Raw genomic sequence first — 17,060 nt, 5'->3', positions numbered from 1 at the left:
AGTCTAAAAGTAAGTGACATGAATGCCACTTTACTATCTACTCTCTTATTTAGTATTAACTTCCATGAGTGTTGCTGATGCAAACTCAATCTCTGCCATAGGGAAGGTTGCTCCTGCCAAGTCTCACTCTGCTTTCCAGTGGCCAGATTTTTAAAAGGAGCTGCTACATCTCCTTTTTATTGGGGTGCAGGGGGGATATCAGTGTGGTCTAGTGATGAAGGAAGAGAACAAATACAGCTCATTACATAGTTTTTATTCATTTTTTTTGATAGAACATGCACATTTTGACTAAACAAATTTTCATGAGAATCCTTCTTTTTGGGTTTGGCTTTTCACTTGGAAAGAAATAACTTTTACATTTTAACTATTTTTGTACTAAAACTCATGTGAGATTGGAGTAAAATATTAGGGAGAGTAAAGAAGAGGTAGGTTTTCTTTTTATTTTTAAATCAGTTCTTCTTGCACTCCTTTTTCTTTTTCTTGTCAGAGAAAAAGGGTTATAAATGAACATTTTAAAAGAGATTTTCTTACGTTCTTTAGCCAATGCTACAGCTAGAAGGTTGGAGGTCTAAGCAATGTTCTTTTTGACAGTACCTTTCCATGTCTCTGTACACCAGATTTCTTTTCCAGGTCTAGCAAAAGTGATCATCTGATCTATTATTTAAACTTGTGTTTCTAAACAGTCCTGTTCTCGTGGCTTAGCTTTAGAGTCAGGTTATTTCCATCAGGATTCGTCATGCACAGCAATTGTTCATGAAATTATATGGTTAGAAGTTGGTTATGCCTCCGTTTTCATTAACGAATGTAAACAGCATTGTTTCATTTTGGGATAAAGGTGAGAACCTGTGAAAATTCCCAATGGAACCAGACAATTGAAGCAATAGCAGTCACCAGCAGGACATTTGAAATACATACCAGTGTGGAGGGATTTTCTTGGGTATTGTGTTTTTAGGGGTCTGAGAGCTTGTGATAGAGAGGCAAAAGCTCAGAGAAAGGAGGAGAGAAACAGGGCAGTAAGGAAGGAACAGACATGGTTTCAGTAGCTGGCTAACATGAAATGGAGGAAAGGCTGAAAGGGTTGTTTTTTAAGCTGAACTTTACATAACAAGAGCTTGAAGCAGTCAGCAAGGAAACTGCCTTGTCTGATTCTGATTGTGTTCAAGGAAACTGTGCTATATACATTTTGTTGTAGATAGACAAGACTGAATCAAACATATTTGATGCCACATCAGTGTGTTCCTCTAGCTGACTTTCCCTTCCCCTAAACAGTCTAAAATTAGATTAATTGATCAGGTCAAATAATCTAATAGCACACAAGGGAGTAGAATAGTCGGCATTGGCCCAAGTGCACAGATGAAAACAGTCGTTTCCAGCTAAATACTGGTTTTTTGCCTCTTTCTTCTCTGATTTTAGCTCTTGAGAGGCCTGTGGGCTGTGCTGTCATTCCACTGTCTGTCCACTCACTAGCTGCACCAGTGGCAATACATTATTTTCAGGTCAAAGTGACCCTCCATGTGTGTTTTGCTGCACCAAACCTGAGGGATTACATTTAGTCTTCCTTTTTTTTCCCTAGTTCTTGCTGTCTTTGCTAGATTACCCCTGTATTTCTTATCAGTACAAAACTTTGGCTGCCTTCTTCATGACATACCCTGCTGAGGGCAATAGATGCAAACGTTTCGAATGTCAAACTCTTCATTACTGAAAGACTTGAAAAGCCTCATTAGTAAGAAACAAAACAGAAACACCCACATCCATTTTACTTATCTGTGTCATCACTGACAGTTAAGAAAGACAAACATGCTTCCCCTCTATTACTGGCATCATTCAAGCCATAAAGCTTGAAGGAAAGCAAATGCAAATAAATACATGAAACTTATTGAAATGTTCAACTATGGCTCTAGCCTAACATGTTGGCTGAATATGAGCCAGCAGTGTGCCCAGGCGGCCAAGAAGGCCAACGGCATCTGGCCTGTATCAGAAATAGCGCAGCCAGCAGGAGCAGGGAGGTGATCGTTACCCTGTACTGGGCACTGGTGAGGCCGCACCTCGAGTCCTGTGTTCAGTTTTGGGCCCCTCACTGCAGGAAAGACATTGAGGTGCTGGAGCGTGTCCAGAGAAGGGCAACCAAGCTGGCGAGGGGCCTGGAGCACAAGTCTGATGAGGAGCGGCTGAGGGAGCTGGGGCTGTTTAGCCTGGAGAAAAGGAGGCTGAGGGGAGACCTTATCGCTCTCTACAACTACCTGAAAGGGGGTTGTAGTGAGGTGGGTGTTGGTCTCTTCTCCCAAGTAACAAGTGACAGGACAAGGGGCAATGGCCTTCAAGTTGCAGCAGGGGAGGTTTAGATGGGATATTAGAAAAAATTTCTTCATGGAAAGGGTTATCAAGTACTGGAACAGGCTGCCCAGGGAAGTGGTTGAGCCACCATCCCTGGAGGTGTTTAAAAGACGTGTAGATGTGGCACTTAGGGACGTGGTTTTTTGGTGGACTTGGCAGTGTTAGGTTAACAGTTGGACTCGATGATCTTAAAGGTCTTTTCCAACTTAAATGCTTCTTTGATTCTATGATTCTATGTATTGCAATATGATTCAGTACTAAATAATGCCAGGAAATACTTACAACATCCTAATTTTCTTCCATGACGTCCAGTGCTCCTTGAAGTCTGAAACAGAGTATCTGTATTATTTCCATAAGAGCTAAGAGAAATAACCTTCTAAGAAAAATTCAAAGAGAGAGGGAAGGAATTCTCTAGTTCCTTTGTGATCTAAAACCTGAAAATAATTTGTCTAAAGCTGAGTCACTGAGGAGTACACACGTGAAACCCTCACAGACTGCCTTCTGTGTAGTGTGTGTACAAGAGCTGTTTGCGTATTATTAAACCCTTTAATTACTTTATTTTTTTATTAGAAGTCTACAAGCTATTGAGCAAACTGTCATCTGCAACATGAAAAAATGCAACTGGCAAATGTATCAACTGCACAAATATATGTACTACGAGATGAAAATACTATGAGTGCAGAACTGTTACCACACTCCCCACAGTCTCATTCTCACTTGTTTCTCTCATATACATGTGTGGTTGGCTGGCAAGTCACTTGATTACAATGTGGGAAGTGTCTAAGTTCAAAGTTAGACTTGCATCTCTGTTTTCCCTTTGGAGATTTTTTTCTTCCCTACCAGTCTTTTTCTTGTTTCTACTTTTTATTTTTTGAAACAAAATGTTACAGCTCTTTATTTCAAACAAACTTTTTCATTTCAAATTCTGCTGTACATTTTCCCCCCAGAGGATTAGAAGATGGCTGAAATAACTTGAAAACAAAGCCAAATATTAAGCTGAGTTTTTGTTGTTGGTTTCTCAACTGAATAAAAAAACATCCATGGTTCACACAATTCTACTTGGGCTTTTGTGGTGAGTGTAGAGATGCATATGAATAAGCATATAGCACATAACTCCATGCAGTAAACATTTAACTTCCCAGATGAAATGCCTACAGCATTTGGGTTAATGGTAGTTAGTTCTTTGTGCCTGTGTGCTGTCAAGGTCTTCTGAGATCTTCTGTCATGCTTTTCATTTGCTCCACCTGGGTTCACGACTTACTTTCCAGCTATCCTGTCATTTACATCACTTTTTTCTGCATAGCTGCTAGTCAGTGAAACCACTTGTGCCCATGGGGAGACACATTTATTCTTTTCTTGAAATGTGTCCCATTTTATGCTTCAGCACTTGAAATCTGACATGGTTTCAGTTTATTTTTACATAAATGTTTTAGGTGGCAGTGGTTTGTTATTTATTTTGTTGCCTCTTGCGTTCTATACGCTAATAGCAAATCAGTTCTTTCTCATAACTTTCTTTTATTTCAATGTTTATTCAGGGTTTTCTATTGCAACGGAGGAGTTAGAGGATGCTAAATTTTTTTTACACTGCATATTTGAATTCTTCAAAGTGAGTATTTCTACTACAGCAGCAAAGCCTAGATTTGTGAGATGTGTTTGGAAAAGTAGTTCTTGTAACTGTATGTACTATAGGTAACCTCAGTCTGATGCCTCAGCTGAGCTAATGGGGGGCAGGAATAGTTGGGCTACAGTTGAAGAAGGTACAGGACAAAATAGCTTCAGAAATACAGCATTATGTTGTTGTGAGTCTCACTGTACTGAGAGCCAGGGAGATGCGTATTCTATCTATTGGGGAAGCTAAACAAGTAAGACAAAAATTCATCAGTGCCATATGGGAAAATAAAAAAAAAAAAGGATATGATTAAACTCTTTGCAGAGTCCATGCTGGGTAAAATATGGGAAGTAAATGCAAAATTTGAACTTACTAAGTTTTTTTACAATATTTTAGCTTTTACAGTCTCAACTACTTTTAGTACCACAAACTCCCAATTCTTTTAAAGGGGCGTTGCTGCTGCTCCTTTATTTTTGAGCTTCTCATAGAATTTATTATTGATAGTTACTTTTAGATGGGAAATGCAGCTCCTTTGTAACCATCAAAACTAACTGCATGAAACTAAGCAACAAATAGGAATAAACCTTCGATTAAAAGTACTACAAAAAAATCTTTTCCTTTAATATCTTTATTGCTTACTTTTAATGTTCTCTGCCTTTCTAACTTGATTTTAATCTGCTTTCCAGGTTTGATCTCAGCAACACTGCTGTAGTAGAACTTGTGCAGACAGCTAGGACAGAACCCCGATAACTGGCCCCTTTTCATGCTTAATAAATGGTACTCAGTCTTGATCCATCTTACAGTGAGACAGTAGAGTCCACTGATTTCAGCAGTTAGTTGGGCCAGGCTGCTAGTGAGCTGTCATATCAGCCACACAGCTAGATATTTATTGTTGCTTTTTACTCTTTTTTTCTTAGATACAGCTTAGACTGGATCGTCCTAATACATCCTAGACTGGAAGTGTTAGCTAAAGCACATTGCAACAGTCACAGAAGTCTTTTGGCTTGGAAGGGACCTTACAGGTATGCCAGGCTGCTAGTACCTTTACATTGTGGCAGGTTTGAATGTTTAATTCCTATAGTTATTTAGATGACTCATAGAGTGTCTGCGAATCCTTAACTATTTATCCTTACAGCATCTCTGAGAGCTAAGGGAATTGCTTTTGTCACTGTTTTACAGCTAGGGAGCTGAAATTCAGTGTTAACCGACTCGTGCAAGGTCACGTAAGAAATCTGCAGTGCAGAAAGAAACTGGCTAGAGCCCTAACCGCTGTGTGATCCTCCCTCTACCAGATATAAAGCAGGAATAAGCTAAAACCTGAATCTCAGAGGGAGTTTTTCAGGCTCCTTTGGCATCATGTTGTATTTCTAACTGTTCTATTAGTTAAAGTTTTTCCTTTACACATAACCTAGATGTTTGCTGCTGCAGCATAAGCCCATTAGTTCTTGTTCTGTCCTCATTGACTAATGAGAATAATTTGTCCCTCTCCTCTTTATAGCAACTCTATGTATTTGTAGACAGATCATGCCTCCCTTCAGTCTTCTTTTCTTTAGTCTGAACATGCCCAGTTCACTTAACCTTTTCCCATAGAACTTGTTTTCCAAACCTTTTATCATTTTTGTTGCTCTCCTCTGAACCCTTTCCAATTTGTCTGTCTTTTTGAAAATGTTGTACCCAAAACTAAACACAGTAACCTTACAGAGGCCTAATCAGTGTCAAGGAAAACAAAATAATTACCTTGCTTGTTTTACATGTTATATGTTTATTAACACTACTTAATATAATGTTTGTCTTTGTGACAGTGTGCTGTTGTGAAATTGTATTTAGTTTTCCATTTACAGCAAAGCCAATTTTTTTTGTGTAACATTGTTCTTGCTAACATGCTATCATTTTCTATACCCACTGACTCTGTAAATATACTTCCCTTATTCTTCTCATTGCTGTTACTGTTTGCTGTCTCTCACTAATCTGACTTGGAAGAAACCTTGTCACCTACACATGGGTAGGGTCCATTGAGATTCTGGCGGACTGAAGAGCAGGTGAGAGAGGATGGAGAGGAGAAGTTTGGTGGAATTTGTCAAACCACTACTGTTCACTAGGATATTACTGAGTTGTGATCTGTGCTTTCAAACCCATTGTCATGTTCTCCTTTCACATGTCCCTGCTAAAGAGCTAACAATTCCTTGACTTTTTTAACAAAACCCATGACTGAGAAGCTCTGACAAACATGTCTCTGGCCCTTTTCTGCATGGCCAGGAGCAGCCCTCCTGCCAAGAGAGTATGAATAATGCCAAAGAAACATCAGAACACTGTTGTTTTAGATTGGGGGATTTTAGGTGGGAAGCTATCATGGGTCACTGATGGGTACATTTGATTATGCCATCCTACAGTAGCCACTGTGGACTTGTCTTTATTAAGTCACATTTTACTTATTTCAGCAAAAATAACTTTTTAAATACATCAGGGTCATGTTGTATGGTAAATGTGGTGGTCAATAGCCATAAAATATTCCAGAAAATATACTCTTTGCCTGTTTTTAATTGCTATGTTAGTTCAAGTTGTGTCATATGTCTTTGTGCTATTAACCTTTGGTTAGTCATTACACAGCTGCCAGTCCTCAGTTTTCTAAACATTTGTGTATTTGTATGGTATGCCAGTCCATATCACTCCAGCCTTGAAAGCTGCTGCATGAATTAATAGTTCCCCCTGGTGACAGCTGGTATACAGCGATTTACATTTTTCAGCATGTAGCCAGATTTTCATTATTTAGGTATACTACTTTATTTACTCAAAATATGCAACATATAGTATTTCAGTTATAAACCTAAATAGGAAAGGACAGCCTGCTTGATGCTGAATGTAAAAATCTTGAGTCCTGTGTTCAGCTATTAGAAAAAAACATCCTTGCTAGATAATAGAAAGCTAAGCTCCAAGAGAGCTGCTGAGTAGATGTAAACCAAACCTGTTTGAGTGACATGCTTGCTTCCATTGTTCGTGAAAGGCCACAGTCTCAGACTGTTTCTAATCACACTGCACTTCAACATGACGCACCGTAAGTCAGAGTAGAGGGAGAAAGCAGTTTGTTAAGAACTATAAATCAAAACAATCTATATCGCGCTTCAGTTGAATTAGCGTTCTTTTGTTTGAGACCGCTACCTGACGTGTGTCTAGCTGGGCATTCATCAAAAGAGAGTATGTAACTTTGTTAATTATTTTCTGGTAATTGCATACTCACCTTTAACATCTGAGAGGAAATAGAGAAGTAATGTTTCCTTTGTCTTGAGTTAAAGTCTGCATCGTCATCATCTTACGCTGCCTCCAGTAATTACCTTGTGTTTTAGTATTTTGCAAACTGTGCAGGCAGCGTGGTTTATTTGTAAAGCTGGATCCGGTGTTAAGGAAAAGCAGCTAGAGCATTTGCAGAGATTGAGATGGTGAAGACCACACAAGGCTGATTTAGATAGCATTTTAAGTAATTTATGATGTAAGAAAGGAAGGCCCATAACAAGGCATTGGCTCGAGGCCCCTCACTGGCATCACACCAGCTTTGCTCTCAGTCCAGTTTATTCCTTTTTATCCTTATCATTGGCTTCAGTAAAGTGTGCGGTAACCTTCAGTTGCCTGGATTGATCAAGGCTGCGGAAAGTAGTGCATCACTGTTTAAACTGGAGCCCAACAACAAGCATATACTGTCAGAGTCTCTGGATGCTGCAATGCAGCCAGTCCACGGTTTAAAGGGAGGAAACATGAGGCAAGATGCTGTGCCTGTTTCTTCTGAGTATAATTTACTGTGCAACTTAAACTCTGGACCTGTTTAATGGTCCTAACAGCAGAGTTTCTAGGCCAACAACTAAATCAGCCACAGCGCTCTGCATTTGCCGACAGGCCTTATGATTTACAAAATTTAATAAGCTGCCCCCTTACAACGTTTTTTTCAAAGACATAGCTTTTACAGTAGTTGCCAAGAAGGTTGTCAAAGGTACAAATACCCATTGGTATAATGAAACTTTAGGGCTCGGGTTTTTTTTGTGAAAAAGCATATAAACAGTCTCCAAGTATTGCTAATTCATTAACAATGAATAAATTCTAGAGAGCTCTGCTGGCTGGCCATGGTAATACATTAGTGACTTTTCCAGCATCCCTCTATGGCAATGATATTTCTTGGGTAGCAGTGCGGCGAGCTGCTGGCAGCTGGAGGGCAGGTACAGGGAGGGAGGACTCACACTGTCTCGTTTGTAGCCTACTTCTTTTTAAACGAAGGTTGCATGAAGCCAAAGTTCCCTGTTTCACCCAGACGCTAAGTCCCCAGCTAAGTTCAATGCTAAGTTCCCACTACATTTTTAAGTAAAAAAAAAATCTTTTTTTCTAGTGTATTGATTTCTATATCATAACAAATATATGTCCTATAATTAAAAAGAGTGATATACATCAAACACCTAAGGTGACTTTTAAAGTTGACAGATTTTGTTTATATAAGCTCATTAACCATATTTGTCTATTGAATATTGCTGTTTGGAAGAAGGAGAAAAATGTAAATATTAGTTCCTCACTGAAATTTGGACTTTGTGAAGATAATCACAGAAAATTATTTAAGAACTGCAATATTTTATACAGGTGTAAAAATCTTTAAGTAGTTTATCCCCTGAATATGGCATCAAATTTCATTAGATGTAAACTTAACCTGTTGTATTTACAGACTCAGTGCCCAGCTTCAGAGCCCTTTGCTCTCTCATTCTATCTCTATTTATGTTTCTTCCTCTCAGATCTTGCCTGACATTCAGGGCAGAATTTCCCCAAATTTACTAGTCAGTACTTACATCCAGGAACGGACTTTCTGTTAACAGTATAACGGTGTAATACTTACTAAACTCTGTATCAAATATTTGCTACAAGACAAATGGAGTAAAAATACTTTGATGCAATTCTTCTACCCTGTTTGGTTGTAAGGCAATTAGATTATTTAAGGAAACTTTGGTCTAATAATGCAGTAGTCTCCTTCTTGGATTTAAACAGCCTGGAAAGTAATTCCCTCCAATAAAGAGGTGAATATTGGCAAAATAATGAAGCTATTTATTCTTTGAAATTTAGATTTAAAACAATGAAAAAGAAAATCTTTCACAGAGGAAAGTATTTGTATTTTGACAAAACCCACATGCTCTATAGTCCTATTTTTCCTGAATTCACTACTGTGTTTTATGTTTGTGTTGCTCAGTGTAGTTGTTACCCTAGCCTGTGTTGCCTGTGTATCACATACCAGAGAAATGTGAAAAAAGTCATGTCCCTCTGATTTTCTCTTACAGTGTAGAAAAGCCTGATTGTCCACTTGAGCTTGTGAAAGTACAGGAAAATACCGTTTGCTCCTCTAACAACTCCAAGACATGAAACTCCTCACAGAGGTAGCCCAGAGGCACTTGTCTTCCGTTGCAGGGTACTGTTCCTGTTGAGGCTACATGTATTTTGGTGTCTGTCATTGTTTAAAGCTTGATGACTCTTCATCTATAAGACAGTTTTCCTAGTGCAAAAATAACCAGTCATGCCTAGTCTTTAAATCAGTTTGTTTCCTGTGTCCTGTTTCCTGTCTTCCATTGTTCCATCCCTTCTCTTCCCCACACCCACCTCCTCCAGCTTTCCCCATTACATCAATCGCTTTCATGTAAATTATTCCTACTGTTTTTCACTCGGCCTAACCCTGAGGGAATATGACCCCTATTAGAAATGTACACTTTTTACAGAGCTGTTTGGGAAGAATGGCTTAAATGTGGTGATAAATACAAGAAAATAGATATGTTTTTACCACAACCTGTCTGCAGTATTTTCTGTCCATTGTAGGGAATTTTCATGGATGTATGGCAAAACAAATTGCAATCACTGGGGTTTTTTTTTCCACTCTAGTTATGTATTTCAAATGACAAGTTGTATATTATTGTTGTCATTGTTATTAATATTATTAGAAAAAACAACTTTTAATGTTTTCTGATGCAATTTGAGCAACAAAGCAAAAGTATTTTGTTTCTATCGCAGAAGAACTCCCCTTTTTGTTTTACTGTTTAGCATTATAAATATACAATATACAGCTTTTAAGGTCAAGCAGAAAGGAAGATTTTCTTTTCCAAACTTCTGTCAACAACCACATGGAAGAGAAGACAGTACTAGCATAATTTAATGTGCTTTCACTCGATGAAAAATGTTCTTTGGACACTAAGTCATGCCATGTACTTTAAGTAAAGCTTTTCTCAGGTGCTTTATCTTACACTGTATGGCTTTGCTTCTCTTAGACTAATATTTTTCAGTTTCCTTATTGTTTGAGGCTACAAATATGTCAGAAAAGGCTCATAAGCATTATTTATTCTTCTGGCATTCGGAGCTCACTGTGATAAGAATGAGCAGTTGCCACTCTGCAGATGGCAGGAGAACCAGTTCCAGGTTTCGATGAACCTAGAGGTCATCGATGACTGTGCTGGAACGCAACTAGCCAGTGATTAAGCAGCAGGTTTGACAGGCGTAGCTGTGGCGAGACCCGTGGGTTTGACACGTGTCCTGTTCCAGCAGGGACTGCTGCAGAGCAGTAATCGCCACACGTCCCTGAGGGACTCGAGAATTATTTTCAATTCCCTCCTCCCCGCCCCCCCCCCGTTTGCATTTAACGTAAACGTATCATGAAGCTGTTGATTCTGTTGAGTCAGAAAAAGCAGAAAGTCACTGAAGAATATTAAATCTGGACTGAGACAATATAAATGCTCTTGGATCTTTCAGTAAAATACGCCTAAGCTCTACTGGAATTATCTCCTTGGATAGAAAAGGCATGCAAATATAAGATGTAAAGACATAAAATCCTTTTCATTGCAAAACAACATACCTGAAAAGAAGCAAAGTGCTGCAGAGAAAGCGAGGTTTAAGCCTAGTATGAAAACTCACAGTAACCCTAACCTGTGTGGTGTGCAGGGTTCAAAGCCCTAACCGCATCACCTGGCCAGCACGATGAGGAGCCCAGGGATCCAGCGGAAACTGAAAGTATTCTGAAGCTGAAAGGCTGTCAGATAACGTAAGAGCCTAAGGTAAAGCCACAAAGTTTATGAGGAGACACCTCTTTTCAGGCCAGATTATAGAGTCAGAAAACTGTAGATACATTGCCAGGCACAAAGTCCAGTCAATGGGTTAGACATATGCTTTTCCCAACTTTACTGGAAGATACGAGATATATGGCTCCTCCCAATTAGCCTTGAGTAAGGAGTCTCTCTTCTCAGATAAGGATTTTACGGTTAGATTACAATATCCGAGTGAGCGTCTGTAAATTGCCTTTGTAAAAGTAAACACTTCCAGAGAGGAATTCACCTGATCCTAAAGGAGACATTTAGGGTAGGTCAGGTGAGTTACCTCTGGAGGCCTTTTCTCACCTTTAACTGTAAAGAAAGTTGGCTAAGACTTAAATGTTTATGTTCTGTATGTTATGATGATATGAATCCTGATCCTTGTGTCTCTTACATGCTTAAACCGCCACAGCTGCAACATCGTTGCCTAGTATTTTGTTACAAATAACGTATCTTAAAGGATTTTATGGGATCTTAAAAAACTGTTTCTGCTGTCTGCTTATACTGCAGGTTTCACATATAGCAGTTTGGTTACATTGCCAATGTTTCACTTATTGAAAAAAAATTATATGATTATATTGCTTCATATTGCTACTCATCTTCTGAAAGAAAATAATGGACTGTGTTGCCAAAGGAACCTACCTACTGATATAGAAAATTGTGAGATATCACCACCATACAAATGGTAGTACAAGCACAAACTCAAATTAATAAATAAAAAATAGCTTATGAGGTGAAGAAGGCTTGTATTTTTCTGTTGGGACACAATGGTATGCTAGCTTTCTGTAAGAAATAGGACTTTCCTTGAATTGACCATAACAAATACATTTGTCCTTGAATAATAATAAAAAAAAGAAGGTGGTGAGAAAACTTCATGTTTTCAGAGCTGAATGAGAACTTTGTGCAGACAAACTCATAATAGAAACACATATGGTATACACAGCAATTGAGACATAAGGCATCAGCTTAGATATAATGATAAATATGAGAAAGTAAATTGAATAAATTGTTGCATTTGTCTTTATATAATTACTTTCCTGTGCATTATTGTTTAGGCTTAGGATGACCAGACTTATCTGTCAACTAATTTCACTGACTTTGATTCTTTCACCAACTTGTTCAAAAAAATATTGTTAGTCATCTCTAATGAATATATCTTTTCCAGTTCCGGCTGGGCAAATATAGTTTTCATACTTCTGATGATACTTCCCAACTATATTTCTTACATTTTTCTAACCTGTTATTTTTTGATGAATCATGTTTTTATTGAAATAAAAAGAAGTTCTTTCTTTAATTATTGCATAAGGGGTTTTTTTCACATTTCAGGCTGAAAAAGTTCCACAGGTACTACATGATTGTCTTTGGAAACCTAAAGGACTCGGTTGTGATACTTAACTGACTTTCATTTTCCTAGAGACTGTCAACTTTATCCCCTTTTTCCAGTCATGGGGCTGCTGGCTACAGCTTGTAAAGCAAGGTTGGATTATCTAGAGTAACTGCATATCTAATCAGGAAAAGAAGTGTCAGGGTTTTTTTTTTATCAAATGTGACTTCAATCTAAAATGACTTCAGTGTCTTGACTAATTGTAAATAAATGCTTGAGTGGAAGTATGTAATTTTACATTACATTTACTTCTACTTTTTTAATTTAGATATTGTGGGTAGATGAAATTTATGCCCTGGACTAGAGAGAATTTCCCAAATGGTCTGTAGTTCAGTGCCTGTGGATTTCACTTGAACTGTGGAAGAGTCAGCTGCAGACCTCTGATTTAGGTCTGTTGACAGACTTAGTTTCTCAGTTTCTCCTGTAAAGATTGTTTGAGTGAATAACACAGTATTCAGGGCACCAAACTGGTCCAAATTTCATTCTTTTTTTATTTTAGGCACTTAACCAAAATGTTTACACTATAATTTCTTAATTAATGGTCCCTTTTTTCATAATGTTTCAATTGTGAAGTAAAGACCTCCAACAGAGTATTCAGTTCTCTTAAAGTCCAAATTTCTTTCTGGAGACCATCTGCTCATTCTTGAGTTGATAGGTAGGGTGGATTTGTACTTACATGTATAAAAGTTGAATGTGTCTGTGAAGTGTACAATCTGGCATCAGAAGGTTGCCTATTCAGTGATTTTTTTTAAAGTCCCAATTCCTTTCTAAAGCACAGCAAAAAGTAAGTAGTTAAACATCAGCATTTTTCATAAAAACTTATTTTTTAGACTTCTCAACTGCTTATGTTGAGTTGTGTACTGTTATTTAGTTTCCTAGCCATCTACACAAGATTGGAAGCAAAGAAAAGCACATTTTCTGATACTTTTTTTATTACGGTATGCAAGAAGAGCTTTTTAAAGAGAGCTCATCTTTTATTTATGCCACCAAAAAAATAGCCAGATTTCAGAAGAGTTCAGCAGTGAATGTGCTGAGCTTTAGGAAAAAAATCTGTACATAATGCAGCTCTGGACAAAAAGTTGCAATGAGAGTCACCCACTCCAAAATATGGTTTGTACTGTACTACAGCAGAGACTTAATAAGTCTGAATGAAGCGTGCAATAGTTGGATCAATGTCTGTTTTGATATGTTAGTCTTGCCACTGAATTCACCAGGATGAGGATTGTACCCATCATCTTTTCTTATACTCAAATCAAAAGAATTTGTCTTTAATGCTAGATGACACAGAAAGATTCAGTCAACAGGATATAGAGATCTTTCTTCCAGCACACCGCTTACAAATCTTTAGTAGAGGTGGTGGGTAAACGTCCCACAGTCTTTCATACATTAGACACTCACGCTCTTAACTGGTTCAGACCTCATCTTCCCTAGAGGAGGTTCCTGAAAAAAACATTGATGCAAAAGATATGTTAAAAAAGATCAATGACAAAATGTCGCTGAGAATCGAACTCATGTAAAGATCCTTAGAGTGGCAGAATATAAAGCGAAAGAGATGCTGTCACTCCACTTTTATCTCTTTGATCCCATGTTCAAGACTAGCATAGGCCTGCAGCAGTGCTTAAACTGTAACACTGTTACAAGAGCAGCTATTGACTTTGGCATTATTGAGAACCTAATACCATTTATTGAAGTCAGGTTTTACTGATTTTTAACACTGACAAGATTCTGTAAGGGCAGATCTAGTAAAGGTTTCATTTGTATTTCTCAGAACTACCACTAATTCTCAAAACAACAACAACAACAAAAAAAAACAACAAAAAAAAGAAAAACAAAACCCTCACCCCACAACTGTGCAAAGAGAATGTATAGGAGTTTGCAACAAACATGCTACAGAAGTGGAAAACATACTCACATTTTCTAATTTATTTCCATAACATGACTGGAAAGACCACAAATGAATAATGGTAATTCACATTCTGATGCATGGAGATATTCTTAATATCACACTGCCTGCAAATGTGTATTTTTAAAGAACATATTCTATTTTAAAAATTCCCCTCCCAACTCCTTGTGCCCCCCCAGCCTGCTCGCTGGTGGGGTGGGGGGAGAAGCAGAAAAGCCCTTGGCTCTGGGTAAGCACTGCTCAGCAGGAACCAAAACATCCCTGTGTTATCAACACTGCTTCCAGCACAAATCCAAAACATAGCCCCATACTAGCTACTGTGATGAAAATTAACTCTATTCCAGCAAAACCAGCACAAGGATTTATCCCTTAATTGAAATTAACCCGAAGTTAACATGTCATGGTGAAGTGGTCTTGCCAAAGCAAGATGAAGCATCAGAATAACACATGCTGGGGCCAAGTTTCACCTCATACAGGGCTGGAATCCCAGGCTGTGTGGGAAAACCTAGACCCATTTTTGACTTCTTTCCCTAACCTTTCTCTTAGTTTGAAATGAAATTTCCAACTATGTATTCATGAGCTGAAAGGAGAGAAGAAGCATGAGGTACTTTCCTGCCACATTTTTCTTTGAATTGCCTGTGATCAGCTTCCAATTTTCTGCACCTCAAGTATTCCTGCTTAAGAAGTGGCAAAGCAGAAGTCTCTCCCTATTCAGAGGTACAGCTTTCCAAATTGTGGTTATGTCTGCTTGTAGTGCATTGGAGGGGGAAGCCAGCAACTTGGGTTTTTACATATAAGAAATACAACATACAAATTGAATGACTAAATGTGTGGTAGCTTTGAGACGTCCTGTGAGACATGAGTGATCCTTTGAAAAATATGTGTTTGACTAATTTTCTGCTCAGTACTGGATTTACCATTTCTATTTATTATCTATGCTTTATAGGTCAGGTTATAAAATGCAGTGGTAAGGATAAAGGCTGGAATAGCATGGGCTTGATTGAAACAATGAAAACTTCTGAAATTTTGTCATATATCTCAAGTATTTCCTCTTTTTGATCAAATTTAGCATGGGAAAACACATATATTCTGAAGATAGTGCACTTTTTAAAAATATATTTCTCCATATAACAGCAAAAGTAAAAGTAGCATAAACTGTAGTCTACACAGACACACACGCACAGAGATGCATATATATTCCACTCTGTAGTTCGTATATGTGTACTGTAGAAAGCACAACTGAAAATCACCAGTCACTTAAAATGTCATAGTCTGGAGTATGCCTGAGTTGTGCTGTCAGTATGGGAAATGAATTCAAATAATAGGTGCCATTACTGTAGCATGAAACTATTAGTTAAAGTTCACAGTGTTTGACTAGATCATTTAAACCTTTATTAGAAAAAAATGAAATTTTGAATGTTTGAATGTTCTTCTTTTCTTCCTTAATTTGAGCAGGGTCTCAAAGTTTAACCAAAAGCATCTGGAAATAAGTTCCGCTGCCATCCTCCCTGTTCAAGTTCCAAAGAACAGAAGGCAAAACTCCCTGTGCGTGGTGCTAACTAGTATCACGGGGATGTCAAACTTGACTTGAGGTGGATTGAAGTGTCATTATTCCTCCCATTCTTGCTTCATTTTTAATGATCTGCACCTGAGCTCCGGTGTGTATTTTCTGACACTTATTAACAATCTACAGGTCTGAGAAAACCATTGTTTATCCATCTCTCACCTGTGAAATTGTTAACAAGACGAGACGTGCAGCAGTGCCTGGTGCCAGCTGAAGGTCATGGCTAGAGTGAAGAAGCGTCTGACATCTGTCCCTCTCAGTGGGCATTGCACCGTGTTTCACTGAAAGCAGCAGGCTGAGCCATCTCACACCATTAATATCAATGGGACCTGAGTGCATGCTACCTGCATTCATTCCTCGGTTCCAGGAGTGGAAGTGCGGAGCTGTTAGCACACCTCGTTCACATCCTAGATAAGGATGTTGAAATAGTTCCACATGGCAGACGAACAAAAGAAGTCATTAGGCTTATTCTTGTCCACATGCACTCAAGTGCTTGACGGCAACTGCCCCTGCTATTTTAAATCAAGACTGAGAGACTCAAGGCTACTGATTTACCGAATTTCAATCAACCTGGATTCATCTTTTCTTCCTCTTATTTTTCTTTTGTGAGGGGCTGCTTCAGAACAACTAAGTCTCATTGACTAAACCGGTTACTTTGATTTTCAACCCTGCAGTATTTTCACAATAGGCTAGTATTAATGGCATTTGCATTTTGGAAAACTGGCGTACTTTTTCAGTTGGAAGCTTTCTAGGGTGGGATAGATGCCTTACATGCAATATAGTTTTAAATAAGCTTTCCTCTCCCTCTTTGTGTATATGAGTGAATGGCTGTGAGTGAAAATATGCACTTATTTGTGAATATTCATGACTGTGTGAATTACCTGTGAAGACAGATAGAAACCAAAATAACTATGCAAATTTCATATATCTGTATGTATACATTAGTGAATAGAAATTGCTCTCTTACTGAAATACACATAAAACAGTTTTGCAGGGGTTCATACGAAAATGATATCTCCTTTCCCTTTCTGTCTCTCTTCCCCTTCCCTTTCCCCTTCCTCTTCCCTTTCCCATCGCCCTCCCCTTCTTCTCCTCTCCTGCACCCTCCCCTCTCTTCCCCCTTCCACCTCCCCTCCCCTTCCTCCCTCCTTCCCTGTCCCCCCCTCCACTCCCCCTCT

Source organism: Haliaeetus leucocephalus, unplaced genomic scaffold (genome assembly GCF_000737465.1).
Source record: "Haliaeetus leucocephalus isolate CR32 unplaced genomic scaffold, Haliaeetus_leucocephalus-4.0 Scaffold462, whole genome shotgun sequence".
Taxonomy (NCBI): domain Eukaryota; kingdom Metazoa; phylum Chordata; class Aves; order Accipitriformes; family Accipitridae; genus Haliaeetus; species Haliaeetus leucocephalus.
This window is presented reverse-complemented; position numbering follows the sequence as displayed.